General features: G+C 34.5%; 1 protein-coding gene across 1 annotated transcript in view; it reads right to left on the reverse strand.

Annotated features, from left to right (window-relative positions):
* The window catches only part of LOC106591088 (integrin alpha-11), a 215,535-nt gene that overhangs the window by 120,177 nt on the left and 79,259 nt on the right, over positions 1-16,099 (reverse strand). The window lies entirely within an intron of this gene.

Raw genomic sequence — 16,099 nt, forward strand, 5'->3', positions numbered from 1 at the left:
TGACCTAGCAGAGAAACAGTAGAACACTTCTTAATATCTAAGTGACCTACCACAAAAACAATAGAACACGTGTTAATATCTAAGTGACCTAGCAGAGAAACAGTAGAACACTTGTTAATATCTAAGTTACCTACCAGAGAAACAGTAGAACACTTGTTAATATCTAAGTGACCTACCAGAGAAAGAGTAGAACACTTGTTAATATCTAAGTGACCTACCATAGAAACAGTAGAACACTTGTTAATATCTAAGTGACCTAGCAGAGAAACAGTAGAACACTTCTTAATATCTAAGTGACCTACCATAGAAACAGTAGAACACTTGTTAATATCTAAGTGACCTAGCAGAGAAACAGTAGAACACTTCTTAATATCTAAGTGACCTACCACAAAAACAGTAGAACACGTGTTAATATCTAAGTGACCTAGCAGAGAAACAGTAGAAAACTTGTTAATATCTAAGTTACCTACCAGAGAAACAGTAGAACACTTGTTAATATCTAAGTGACCTACCAGAGAAAGAGTAGAACACTTGTTAATATCTAAGTGACCTACCATAGAAACAGTAGAACACTTGTTAATATCTAAGTGACCTAGCAGAGAAACAGTAGAACACTTGTTAATATCTAAGTGACCTACCATAGAAAGAGTAGAACACTTGTTAATATCTAAGTGACCTAGCAGAGAAAAGGTAGAACACTTGTTAATATCTAAATGACCTAGCAGAGAAACAGTAGAACGCTTGTTAATATCTAAATGACCTAGCAGAGAAACAGTAGAACACTTGTTAATATCTAAGTGACCTACCATAGAAAGAGTAGAACACTTGTTAATATCTACGTGACCTACCAGAGAAAGAGTAGAACACTTGTTAATATCTAAATGACCTAGCAGAGAAACAGTAGAACACTTGTTAATATCTAAATGACCTACCAGAGAAACAGTAGAACACTTGTTAATATCTAAGTTACCTACCAGAGAAACAGTAGAACACTTGTTAATATCTAAGTGACCTAGCAGAGAAACAGTAGAACACTTCTTAATATCTAAGTGACCTACCATAAAAACAGTAGAACACTTGTTAATATCTAAGTGACCTACCAGAGAAACAGTAGAACACTTGTTAATATCTAAATGACCTACCAGAGGAACAGTAGAACACTTGTTAATATCTAAGTGACCTAGCAGAGAAACAGTAGAACACTTGTTAATATCTATATGACCTAGCAGAGAAACAGTAGAACACTTGTTAATATCTAAGTGACCTACCAGAGAAAGAGTAGAATACTTGTTAATATCTAAATGACCTACCAGAGAAACAGTAGAACACTTGTTAATATCTAAGTGACCTACCATAGAAACAGTAGAACACTTGTTAATATCTACGTGACCTACCAGAGAAACAGTAGAACACTTGTTAATATGTAAGTGACCTAGCAGAGGAACAGTAGAACACTAGTTAATATCTAAGTAACCTAGCAGAGAAACAGTAGAACACTTGTTAATATCTAAGTGACCTACCAGAGGAACAGTAGAACACTTGTTAATATCTAAGTGACCTACCATAGAAACAGTCAAACACTTGTTAATATCTAAATGACCTAGCAGAGAAACAGTAGAACACTTGTTAATATCTAAATGACCTACCAGAGGAACAGTAGAACACTTGTTAATATCTAAGTGACCTACCAGAGAAACAGTAGAACACTTGTTAATATCTAAGTGACCTACCATAGAAACAGTAGAACACTTGTTAATATCTAAATGACCTAGCAGAGAAACAGTAGAACACTTGTTTATATCTAAGTGACCTACCAGAGAAACAGTAGAACACTTGTTAATATCTAAGTGACCTACCATAGAAAGAGTAGAACACTTGTTAATATCTACGTGACCTACCAGAGAAAGAGTAGAACACTTGTTAATATCTAAATGACCTAGCAGAGAAACAGTAGAACACTTGTTAATATCTAAATGACCTACCAGAGAAACAGTAGAACACTTGTTAATATCTAAGTTACCTACCAGAGAAACAGTAGAACACTTGTTAATATCTAAGTGACCTAGCAGAGAAACAGTAGAACACTTCTTAATATCTAAGTGACCTACCATAAAAACAGTAGAACACTTGTTAATATCTAAGTGACCTACCAGAGAAACAGTAGAACACTTGTTAATATCTAAATGACCTACCAGAGGAACAGTAGAACACTTGTTAATATCTAAGTGACCTAGCAGAGAAACAGTAGAACACTTGTTAATATCTATATGACCTAGCAGAGAAACAGTAGAACACTTGTTAATATCTAAGTGACCTACCAGAGAAAGAGTAGAATACTTGTTAATATCTAAATGACCTACCAGAGAAACAGTAGAACACTTGTTAATATCTAAGTGACCTACCATAGAAACAGTAGAACACTTGTTAATATCTACGTGACCTACCAGAGAAACAGTAGAACACTTGTTAATATGTAAGTGACCTAGCAGAGGAACAGTAGAACACTTGTTAATATCTAAGTTACCTACCAGAGAAACAGTAGAACACTTGTTAATATCTAAGTGACCTACCAGAGAAACAGTAAAACACTTCTTAATATCTAAGTGACCGACCATAAAAACAGTAGAACACGTGTTAATATCTAAGTGACCTAGCAGAGAAACAGTAGAACACTTGTTAATATCTAAATGACCTAGCAGAGAAACAGTAGAACACTTGTTAATATCTAAATGACCTAGCAGAGAAACAGTAGAACACTTGTTAATATCTAAGTGACCTACCATAGAAAGAGTAGAACACTTGTTAATATCTAAGTGACCTACCAGAGAAACAGTAGAACACTTCTTAATATCTAAGTGACCTACCAGAGAAACATTAGAACACTTGTTAATATCTAAGTGACCTACCAGAGAAACAGTAGAACACTTCTTAATATCTAAGTGACCTACCACAAAAACAGTAGAACACGTGTTAATATCTAAGTGACCTAGCAGAGAAACAGTAGAACACTTGTTAATATCTAAGTTACCTACCAGAGAAACAGTAGAACACTTGTTAATATCTAAGTGACCTACCAGAGAAAGAGTAGAACACTTGTTAATATCTAAGTGACCTACCATAGAAACAGTAGAACACTTGTTAATATCTAAGTGACCTAGCAGAGAAACAGTAGAACACTTCTTAATATCTAAGTGACCTACCATAGAAAGAGTAGAACACTTGTTAATATCTAAGTGACCTACCAGAGAAAAGGTAGAACACTTGTTAATATCTAAATGACCTAGCAGAGAAACAGTAGAACACTTGTTAATATCTAAATGACCTAGCAGAGAAACAGTAGAACACTTGTTAATATCTAAATGACCTACCAGAGGAACAGTAGAACACTTGTTAATATCTAAGTGACCTACCAGAGAAACAGTAGAACACTTGTTAATATCTAAGTGACCTACCATAGAAACAGTAGAACACTTGTTAATATCTAAATGACCTAGCAGAGAAACAGCAGAACACTTGTTTATATCTAAGTGACCTACCAGAGAAACAGTAGAACACTTCTTATTATCTAAGTGACCTACCATAAAAACAGTAGAACACGTGTTAATATCTAAGTGACCTAGCAGAGAAACAGTAGAACACTTCTTAATATCTAAGTGACCTACCATAAAAACAGTAGAACACTTGTTAATATCTAAGTGACCTAGCAGAGAAACAGTAGAACACTTGTTAATATCTAAATGACCTACCAGAGGAACAGTAGAACACTTGTTAATATCTAAGTGACCTAGCAGAGAAACAGTAGAACACTTGTTAATATCTAAATGACCTAGCAGAGAAACAGTAGAACACTTGTTAATATCTAAATGACCTAGCAGAGAAACAGTAGAACACTTGTTAATATCTAAATGACCTACCATAGAAACAGTAGAACATTAGTTAATATCTAAGTTACCTACCAGAGAAACAGTAGAACACTTGTTAATATGTAAGTGACCTAGCAGAGGAACAGTAGAACACTTGTTAATATCTAAGTTACCTACCAGAGAAACATTAGAACACTTGTTAATATCTAAGTGACCTAGCAGAGAAACAGTAGAACACTTCTTAATATCTAAGTGACCTACCACAAAAACAATAGAACACGTGTTAATATCTAAGTGACCTAGCAGAGAAACAGTAGAACACTTGTTAATATCTAAGTTACCTACCAGAGAAACAGTAGAACACTTGTTAATATCTAAGTGACCTACCAGAGAAAGAGTAGAACACTTGTTAATATCTAAGTGACCTACCATAGAAACAGTAGAACACTTGTTAATATCTAAGTGACCTAGCAGAGAAACAGTAGAACACTTCTTAATATCTAAGTGACCTACCATAGAAACAGTAGAACACTTGTTAATATCTAAGTGACCTAGCAGAGAAACAGTAGAACACTTCTTAATATCTAAGTGACCTACCACAAAAACAGTAGAACACGTGTTAATATCTAAGTGACCTAGCAGAGAAACAGTAGAAAACTTGTTAATATCTAAGTTACCTACCAGAGAAACAGTAGAACACTTGTTAATATCTAAGTGACCTACCAGAGAAAGAGTAGAACACTTGTTAATATCTAAGTGACCTACCATAGAAACAGTAGAACACTTGTTAATATCTAAGTGACCTAGCAGAGAAACAGTAGAACACTTGTTAATATCTAAGTGACCTACCATAGAAAGAGTAGAACACTTGTTAATATCTAAGTGACCTAGCAGAGAAAAGGTAGAACACTTGTTAATATCTAAATGACCTAGCAGAGAAACAGTAGAACGCTTGTTAATATCTAAATGACCTAGCAGAGAAACAGTAGAACACTTGTTAATATCTAAGTGACCTACCATAGAAAGAGTAGAACACTTGTTAATATCTACGTGACCTACCAGAGAAAGAGTAGAACACTTGTTAATATCTAAATGACCTAGCAGAGAAACAGTAGAACACTTGTTAATATCTAAATGACCTACCAGAGAAACAGTAGAACACTTGTTAATATCTAAGTTACCTACCAGAGAAACAGTAGAACACTTGTTAATATCTAAGTGACCTAGCAGAGAAACAGTAGAACACTTCTTAATATCTAAGTGACCTACCATAAAAACAGTAGAACACTTGTTAATATCTAAGTGACCTACCAGAGAAACAGTAGAACACTTGTTAATATCTAAATGACCTACCAGAGGAACAGTAGAACACTTGTTAATATCTAAGTGACCTAGCAGAGAAACAGTAGAACACTTGTTAATATCTATATGACCTAGCAGAGAAACAGTAGAACACTTGTTAATATCTAAGTGACCTACCAGAGAAAGAGTAGAATACTTGTTAATATCTAAATGACCTACCAGAGAAACAGTAGAACACTTGTTAATATCTAAGTGACCTACCATAGAAACAGTAGAACACTTGTTAATATCTACGTGACCTACCAGAGAAACAGTAGAACACTTGTTAATATGTAAGTGACCTAGCAGAGGAACAGTAGAACACTAGTTAATATCTAAGTAACCTAGCAGAGAAACAGTAGAACACTTGTTAATATCTAAGTGACCTACCAGAGGAACAGTAGAACACTTGTTAATATCTAAGTGACCTACCATAGAAACAGTCAAACACTTGTTAATATCTAAATGACCTAGCAGAGAAACAGTAGAACACTTGTTAATATCTAAATGACCTACCAGAGGAACAGTAGAACACTTGTTAATATCTAAGTGACCTACCAGAGAAACAGTAGAACACTTGTTAATATCTAAGTGACCTACCATAGAAACAGTAGAACACTTGTTAATATCTAAATGACCTAGCAGAGAAACAGTAGAACACTTGTTTATATCTAAGTGACCTACCAGAGAAACAGTAGAACACTTGTTAATATCTAAGTGACCTACCATAGAAAGAGTAGAACACTTGTTAATATCTACGTGACCTACCAGAGAAAGAGTAGAACACTTGTTAATATCTAAATGACCTAGCAGAGAAACAGTAGAACACTTGTTAATATCTAAATGACCTACCAGAGAAACAGTAGAACACTTGTTAATATCTAAGTTACCTACCAGAGAAACAGTAGAACACTTGTTAATATCTAAGTGACCTAGCAGAGAAACAGTAGAACACTTCTTAATATCTAAGTGACCTACCATAAAAACAGTAGAACACTTGTTAATATCTAAGTGACCTACCAGAGAAACAGTAGAACACTTGTTAATATCTAAATGACCTACCAGAGGAACAGTAGAACACTTGTTAATATCTAAGTGACCTAGCAGAGAAACAGTAGAACACTTGTTAATATCTATATGACCTAGCAGAGAAACAGTAGAACACTTGTTAATATCTAAGTGACCTACCAGAGAAAGAGTAGAATACTTGTTAATATCTAAATGACCTACCAGAGAAACAGTAGAACACTTGTTAATATCTAAGTGACCTACCATAGAAACAGTAGAACACTTGTTAATATCTACGTGACCTACCAGAGAAACAGTAGAACACTTGTTAATATGTAAGTGACCTAGCAGAGGAACAGTAGAACACTTGTTAATATCTAAGTTACCTACCAGAGAAACAGTAGAACACTTGTTAATATCTAAGTGACCTACCAGAGAAACAGTAAAACACTTCTTAATATCTAAGTGACCGACCATAAAAACAGTAGAACACGTGTTAATATCTAAGTGACCTAGCAGAGAAACAGTAGAACACTTGTTAATATCTAAATGACCTAGCAGAGAAACAGTAGAACACTTGTTAATATCTAAATGACCTAGCAGAGAAACAGTAGAACACTTGTTAATATCTAAGTGACCTACCATAGAAAGAGTAGAACACTTGTTAATATCTAAGTGACCTACCAGAGAAACAGTAGAACACTTCTTAATATCTAAGTGACCTACCAGAGAAACATTAGAACACTTGTTAATATCTAAGTGACCTACCAGAGAAACAGTAGAACACTTCTTAATATCTAAGTGACCTACCACAAAAACAGTAGAACACGTGTTAATATCTAAGTGACCTAGCAGAGAAACAGTAGAACACTTGTTAATATCTAAGTTACCTACCAGAGAAACAGTAGAACACTTGTTAATATCTAAGTGACCTACCAGAGAAAGAGTAGAACACTTGTTAATATCTAAGTGACCTACCATAGAAACAGTAGAACACTTGTTAATATCTAAGTGACCTAGCAGAGAAACAGTAGAACACTTCTTAATATCTAAGTGACCTACCATAGAAAGAGTAGAACACTTGTTAATATCTAAGTGACCTACCAGAGAAAAGGTAGAACACTTGTTAATATCTAAATGACCTAGCAGAGAAACAGTAGAACACTTGTTAATATCTAAATGACCTAGCAGAGAAACAGTAGAACACTTGTTAATATCTAAATGACCTACCAGAGGAACAGTAGAACACTTGTTAATATCTAAGTGACCTACCAGAGAAACAGTAGAACACTTGTTAATATCTAAGTGACCTACCATAGAAACAGTAGAACACTTGTTAATATCTAAATGACCTAGCAGAGAAACAGCAGAACACTTGTTTATATCTAAGTGACCTACCAGAGAAACAGTAGAACACTTCTTATTATCTAAGTGACCTACCATAAAAACAGTAGAACACGTGTTAATATCTAAGTGACCTAGCAGAGAAACAGTAGAACACTTCTTAATATCTAAGTGACCTACCATAAAAACAGTAGAACACTTGTTAATATCTAAGTGACCTAGCAGAGAAACAGTAGAACACTTGTTAATATCTAAATGACCTACCAGAGGAACAGTAGAACACTTGTTAATATCTAAGTGACCTAGCAGAGAAACAGTAGAACACTTGTTAATATCTAAATGACCTAGCAGAGAAACAGTAGAACACTTGTTAATATCTAAATGACCTAGCAGAGAAACAGTAGAACACTTGTTAATATCTAAATGACCTACCATAGAAACAGTAGAACATTAGTTAATATCTAAGTTACCTACCAGAGAAACAGTAGAACACTTGTTAATATGTAAGTGACCTAGCAGAGGAACAGTAGAACACTTGTTAATATCTAAGTTACCTACCAGAGAAACATTAGAACACTTGTTAATATCTAAGTGACCTACCAGAGAAACAGTAGAACACTTCTTAATATCTAAGTGACCTACCACAAAAACAGTAGAACACGTGTTAATATCTAAGTGACCTAGCAGAGAAACAGTAGAACACTTGTTAATATCTAAGTTACCTACCAGAGAAACAGTAGAACACTTGTTAATATCTAAGTGACCTACCAGAGAAAGAGTAGAACACTTGTTAATATCTAAGTGACCTACCATAGAAACAGTAGAACACTTGTTAATATCTAAGTGACCTAGCAGAGAAACAGTAGAACACTTCTTAATATCTAAGTGACCTACCATAGAAAGAGTAGAACACTTGTTAATATCTAAGTGACCTACCAGAGAAAAGGTAGAACACTTGTTAATATCTAAATGACCTAGCAGAGAAACAGTAGAACACTTGTTAATATCTAAATGACCTAGCAGAGAAACAGTAGAACACTTGTTAATATCTAAGTGACCTACCATAGAAAGAGTAGAACACTTGTTAATATCTAAGTGACCTACCAGAGAAAAGGTAGAACACTTGTTAATATCTAAATGACCTAGCAGAGAAACAGTAGAACACTTGTTAATATCTAAATGACCTAGCAGAGAAACAGTAGAACACTTGTTAATATCTAAGTGACCTACCATAGAAAGAGTAGAACACTTGTTAATATCTACGTGACCTACCAGAGAAAGAGTAGAACACTTGTTAATATCTAAATGACCTAGCAGAGAAACAGTAGAACACTTGTTAATATCTAAATGACCTACCAGAGAAACAGTAGAACACTTGTTAATATCTAAGTTACCTACCAGAGAAACAGTAGAACACTTGTTAATATCTAAGTGACCTAGCAGAGAAACAGTAGAACACTTCTTAATATCTAAGTCCTACCATAAAAACAGTAGAACACTTGTTAATATCTAAGTGACCTACCATAAAAACAGTAGAACACTTGTTAATATCTAAGTGACCTACCAGAGAAACAGTAGAACACTTGTTAATATCTAAATGACCTACCAGAGGAACAGTAGAACACTTGTTAATATCTAAGTGACCTAGCAGAGAAACAGTAGAACACTTGTTAATATCTAAATGACCTAGCAGAGAAACAGTAGAACACTTGTTAATATCTAAGTGACCTACCAGAGAAAGAGTAGAATACTTGTTAATATCTAAATGACCTACCAGAGAAACAGTAGAACACTTGTTAATATCTAAGTGACCTACCATAGAAACAGTAGAACACTTGTTAATATCTACGTGACCTACCAGAGAAACAGTAGAACACTTGTTAATATGTAAGTGACCTAGCAGAGGAACAGTAGAACACTTGTTAATATCTAAGTTACCTACCAGAGAAACAGTAGAACACTTGTTAATATCTAAGTGACCTACCAGAGAAACAGTAAAACACTTCTTAATATCTAAGTGACCGACCATAAAAACAGTAGAACACTTGTTAATATCTAAGTGACCTAGCAGAGAAACAGTAGAACACTTGTTAATATCTAAATGACCTAGCAGAGAAACAGTAGAACACTTGTTAATATCTAAATGACCTAGCAGAGAAACAGTAGAACACTTGTTAATATCTAAGTGACCTACCATAGAAAGAGTAGAACACTTGTTAATATCTAAGTGACCTACCAGAGAAACAGTAGAACACTTCTTAATATCTAAGTGACCTACCATAAAAACAGTAGAACACGTGTTAATATTTAAGTGACCTAGCAGAGAAACAGTAGAACACTTGTTAATATCTAAGTGACCTACCAGAGAAACAGTAGAATGCTTGTTAATATCTAAGTAACCTAGCAGAGAAACAGTAGAACACTTGTTAATATCTAAGTGACCTACCAGAGGAACAGTAGAACACTTGTTAATATCTAAGTGACCTACCATAGAAACAGTCAAACACTTGTTAATATCTAAATGACCTAGCAGAGAAACAGTAGAACACTTGTTAATATCTAAATGACCTACCAGAGGAACAGTAGAACACTTGTTAATATCTAAGTGACCTACCAGAGAAACAGTAGAACACTTGTTAATATCTAAGTGACCTACCATAGAAACAGTAGAACACTTGTTAATATCTAAATGACCTAGCAGAGAAACAGTAGAACACTTGTTTATATCTAAGTGACCTAGCAGAGAAACAGTAGAACACTTCTTAATATCTAAGTGACCTACCATAAAAACAGTAGAACACGTGTTAATATCTAAGTGACCTAGCAGAGAAACAGTAGAACACTTCTTAATATCTAAGTGACCTACCATAAAAACAGTAGAACACTTGTTAATATCTAAGTGACCTAGCAGAGAAACAGTAGAACACTTGTTAATATCTAAATGACCTAGCAGAGAAACAGTAGAACACTTGTTAATATCTAAGTGACCTACCAGAGAAAGAGTAGAATACTTGTTAATATCTAAATGACCTACCAGAGAAACAGTAGAACACTTGTTAATATCTAAGTGACCTACCATAGAAACAGTAGAACACTTGTTAATATCTACGTGACCTACCAGAGAAACAGTAGAACACTTGTTAATATGTAAGTGACCTAGCAGAGGAACAGTAGAACACTTGTTAATATCTAAGTTACCTACCAGAGAAACAGTAGAACACTTGTTAATATCTAAGTGACCTACCAGAGAAACAGTAAAACACTTCTTAATATCTAAGTGACCGACCATAAAAACAGTAGAACACGTGTTAATATCTAAGTGACCTAGCAGAGAAACAGTAGAACACTTGTTAATATCTAAATGACCTAGCAGAGAAACAGTAGAACACTTGTTAATATCTAAATGACCTAACAGAGAAACAGTAGAACACTTGTTAATATCTAAGTGACCTACCATAGAAAGAGTAGAACACTTGTTAATATCTAAGTGACCTACCAGAGAAACAGTAGAACACTTCTTAATATCTAAGTGACCTACCATAAAAACAGTAGAACACGTGTTAATATTTAAGTGACCTAGCAGAGAAACAGTAGAACACTTGTTAATATCTTAGTGACCTACCAGAGAAACAGTAGAATGCTTGTTAATATCTAAGTAACCTAGCAGAGAAACAGTAGAACACTTGTTAATATCTAAGTGACCTACCAGAGGAACAGTAGAACACTTGTTAATATCTAAGTGACCTACCATAGAAACAGTCAAACACTTGTTAATATCTAAATGACCTAGCAGAGAAACAGTAGAACACTTGTTAATATCTAAATGACCTACCAGAGGAACAGTAGAACACTTGTTAATATCTAAGTGACCTACCAGAGAAACAGTAGAACACTTGTTAATATCTAAGTGACCTACCATAGAAACAGTAGAACACTTGTTAATATCTAAATGACCTAGCAGAGAAACAGTAGAACACTTGTTTATATCTAAGTGACCTACCAGAGAAACAGTAGAACACTTGTTAATATCTAAGTGACCTACCATAGAAAGAGTAGAACACTTGTTAATATCTACGTGACCTACCAGAGAAAGAGTAGAACACTTGTTAATATCTAAATGACCTAGCAGAGAAACAGTAGAACACTTGTTAATATCTAAATGACCTACCAGAGAAACAGTAGAACACTTGTTAATATCTAAGTTACCTACCAGAGAAACAGTAGAACACTTGTTAATATCTAAGTGACCTAGCAGAGAAACAGTAGAACACTTCTTAATATCTAAGTGACCTACCATAAAAACAGTAGAACACTTGTTAATATCTAAGTGACCTACCAGAGAAACAGTAGAACACTTGTTAATATCTAAATGACCTACCAGAGGAACAGTAGAACACTTGTTAATATCTAAGTGACCTAGCAGAGAAACAGTAGAACACTTGTTAATATCTATATGACCTAGCAGAGAAACAGTAGAACACTTGTTAATATCTAAGTGACCTACCAGAGAAAGAGTAGAATACTTGTTAATATCTAAATGACCTACCAGAGAAACAGTAGAACACTTGTTAATATCTAAGTGACCTACCATAGAAACAGTAGAACACTTGTTAATATCTACGTGACCTACCAGAGAAACAGTAGAACACTTGTTAATATGTAAGTGACCTAGCAGAGGAACAGTAGAACACTTGTTAATATCTAAGTTACCTACCAGAGAAACAGTAGAACACTTGTTAATATCTAAGTGACCTACCAGAGAAACAGTAAAACACTTCTTAATATCTAAGTGACCGACCATAAAAACAGTAGAACACGTGTTAATATCTAAGTGACCTAGCAGAGAAACAGTAGAACACTTGTTAATATCTAAATGACCTAGCAGAGAAACAGTAGAACACTTGTTAATATCTAAATGACCTAGCAGAGAAACAGTAGAACACTTGTTAATATCTAAGTGACCTACCATAGAAAGAGTAGAACACTTGTTAATATCTAAGTGACCTACCAGAGAAACAGTAGAACACTTCTTAATATCTAAGTGACCTACCATAAAAACAGTAGAACACGTGTTAATATTTAAGTGACCTAGCAGAGAAACAGTAGAACACTTGTTAATATCTTAGTGACCTACCAGAGAAACAGTAGAACACTTGTTAATATCTAAGTGACCTACCATAGAAACAGTAGAACACTTGTTAATATCTAAATGACCTAGCAGAGAAACAGTAGAACACTTGTTTATATCTAAGTGACCTACCAGAGAAACAGTAGAACACTTCTTATTATCTAAGTGACCTACCATAAAAACAGTAGAACACGTGTTAATATCTAAGTGACCTAGCAGAGAAACAGTAGAACACTTCTTAATATCTAAGTGACCTACCATAAAAACAGTAGAACACTTGTTAATATCTAAGTGACCTAGCAGAGAAACAGTAGAACACTTGTTAATATCTAAATGACCTACCAGAGGAACAGTAGAACACTTGTTAATATCTAAGTGACCTAGCAGAGAAACAGTAGAACACTTGTTAATATCTAAATGACCTAGCAGAGAAACAGTAGAACACTTGTTAATATCTAAATGACCTAGCAGAGAAACAGTAGAACACTTGTTAATATCTAAATGACCTACCATAGAAACAGTAGAACATTAGTTAATATCTAAGTTACCTACCAGAGAAACAGTAGAACACTTGTTAATATGTAAGTGACCTAGCAGAGGAACAGTAGAACACTTGTTAATATCTAAGTTACCTACCAGAGAAACATTAGAACACTTGTTAATATCTAAGTGACCTACCAGAGAAACAGTAGAACACTTCTTAATATCTAAGTGACCTACCACAAAAACAGTAGAACACGTGTTAATATCTAAGTGACCTAGCAGAGAAACAGTAGAACACTTGTTAATATCTAAGTTACCTACCAGAGAAACAGTAGAACACTTGTTAATATCTAAGTGACCTACCAGAGAAAGAGTAGAACACTTGTTAATATCTAAGTGACCTACCATAGAAACAGTAGAACACTTGTTAATATCTAAGTGACCTAGCAGAGAAACAGTAGAACACTTGTTAATATCTAAGTGACCTAGCAGAGAAACAGTAGAACACTTCTTAATATCTAAGTGACCTACCATAAAAACAGTAGAACACTTGTTAATATCTAAGTGACCTAGCAGAGAAACAGTAGAACACTTGTTAATATCTAAATGACCTAGCAGAGAAACAGTAGAACACTTGTTAATATCTAAGTGACCTACCAGAGAAAGAGTAGAATACTTGTTAATATCTAAATGACCTACCAGAGAAACAGTAGAACACTTGTTAATATCTAAGTGACCTACCATAGAAACAGTAGAACACTTGTTAATATCTACGTGACCTACCAGAGAAACAGTAGAACACTTGTTAATATGTAAGTGACCTAGCAGAGGAACAGTAGAACACTTGTTAATATCTAAGTTACCTACCAGAGAAACAGTAGAACACTTGTTAATATCTAAGTGACCTACCAGAGAAACAGTAAAACACTTCTTAATATCTAAGTGACCGACCATAAAAACAGTAGAACACGTGTTAATATCTAAGTGACCTAGCAGAGAAACAGTAGAACACTTGTTAATATCTAAATGACCTAGCAGAGAAACAGTAGAACACTTGTTAATATCTAAATGACCTAGCAGAGAAACAGTAGAACACTTGTTAATATCTAAGTGACCTACCATAGAAAGAGTAGAACACTTGTTAATATCTAAGTGACCTACCAGAGAAACAGTAGAACACTTCTTAATATCTAAGTGACCTACCATAAAAACAGTAGAACACGTGTTAATATTTAAGTGACCTAGCAGAGAAACAGTAGAACACTTGTTAATATCTTAGTGACCTACCAGAGAAACAGTAGAATGCTTGTTAATATCTAAGTAACCTAGCAGAGAAACAGTAGAACACTTGTTAATATCTAAGTGACCTACCAGAGGAACAGTAGAACACTTGTTAATATCTAAGTGACCTACCATAGAAACAGTCAAACACTTGTTAATATCTAAATGACCTAGCAGAGAAACAGTAGAACACTTGTTAATATCTAAATGACCTACCAGAGGAACAGTAGAACACTTGTTAATATCTAAGTGACCTACCAGAGAAACAGTAGAACACTTGTTAATATCTAAGTGACCTACCATAGAAACAGTAGAACACTTGTTAATATCTAAATGACCTAGCAGAGAAACAGTAGAACACTTGTTTATATCTAAGTGACCTACCAGAGAAACAGTAGAACACTTGTTAATATCTAAGTGACCTACCATAGAAAGAGTAGAACACTTGTTAATATCTACGTGACCTACCAGAGAAAGAGTAGAACACTTGTTAATATCTAAATGACCTAGCAGAGAAACAGTAGAACACTTGTTAATATCTAAATGACCTACCAGAGAAACAGTAGAACACTTGTTAATATCTAAGTTACCTACCAGAGAAACAGTAGAACACTTGTTAATATCTAAGTGACCTAGCAGAGAAACAGTAGAACACTTCTTAATATCTAAGTGACCTACCATAAAAACAGTAGAACACTTGTTAATATCTAAGTGACCTACCAGAGAAACAGTAGAACACTTGTTAATATCTAAATGACCTACCAGAGGAACAGTAGAACACTTGTTAATATCTAAGTGACCTAGCAGAGAAACAGTAGAACACTTGTTAATATCTATATGACCTAGCAGAGAAACAGTAGAACACTTGTTAATATCTAAGTGACCTACCAGAGAAAGAGTAGAATACTTGTTAATATCTAAATGACCTACCAGAGAAACAGTAGAACACTTGTTAATATCTAAGTGACCTACCATAGAAACAGTAGAACACTTGTTAATATCTACGTGACCTACCAGAGAAACAGTAGAACACTTGTTAATATGTAAGTGACCTAGCAGAGGAACAGTAGAACACTTGTTAATATCTAAGTTACCTACCAGAGAAACAGTAGAACACTTGTTAATATCTAAGTGACCTACCAGAGAAACAGTAAAACACTTCTTAATATCTAAGTGACCGACCATAAAAACAGTAGAACACGTGTTAATATCTAAGTGACCTAGCAGAGAAACAGTAGAACACTTGTTAATATCTAAATGACCTAGCAGAGAAACAGTAGAACACTTGTTAATATCTAAATGACCTAGCAGAGAAACAGTAGAACACTTGTTAATATCTAAGTGACCTACCATAGAAAGAGTAGAACACTTGTTAATATCTAAGTGACCTACCAGAGAAACAGTAGAACACTTCTTAATATCTAAGTGACCTACCATAAAAACAGTAGAACACGTGTTAATATTTAAGTGACCTAGCAGAGAAACAGTAGAACACTTGTTAATATCTTAGTGACCTACCAGAGAAACAGTAGAACACTTGTTAATATCTAAGTGACCTACCATAGAAACAGTAGAACACTTGTTAATATCTAAATGACCTAGCAGAGAAACAGTAGAACACTTGTCTATATCTAAGTGACCTACCAGAGAA

The sequence above is a fragment of the Salmo salar genome, chromosome 11 (assembly GCF_965601325.2).
Source record: "Salmo salar chromosome 11, fSalSal1, whole genome shotgun sequence".
Classification (NCBI taxonomy): domain Eukaryota; kingdom Metazoa; phylum Chordata; class Actinopteri; order Salmoniformes; family Salmonidae; genus Salmo; species Salmo salar.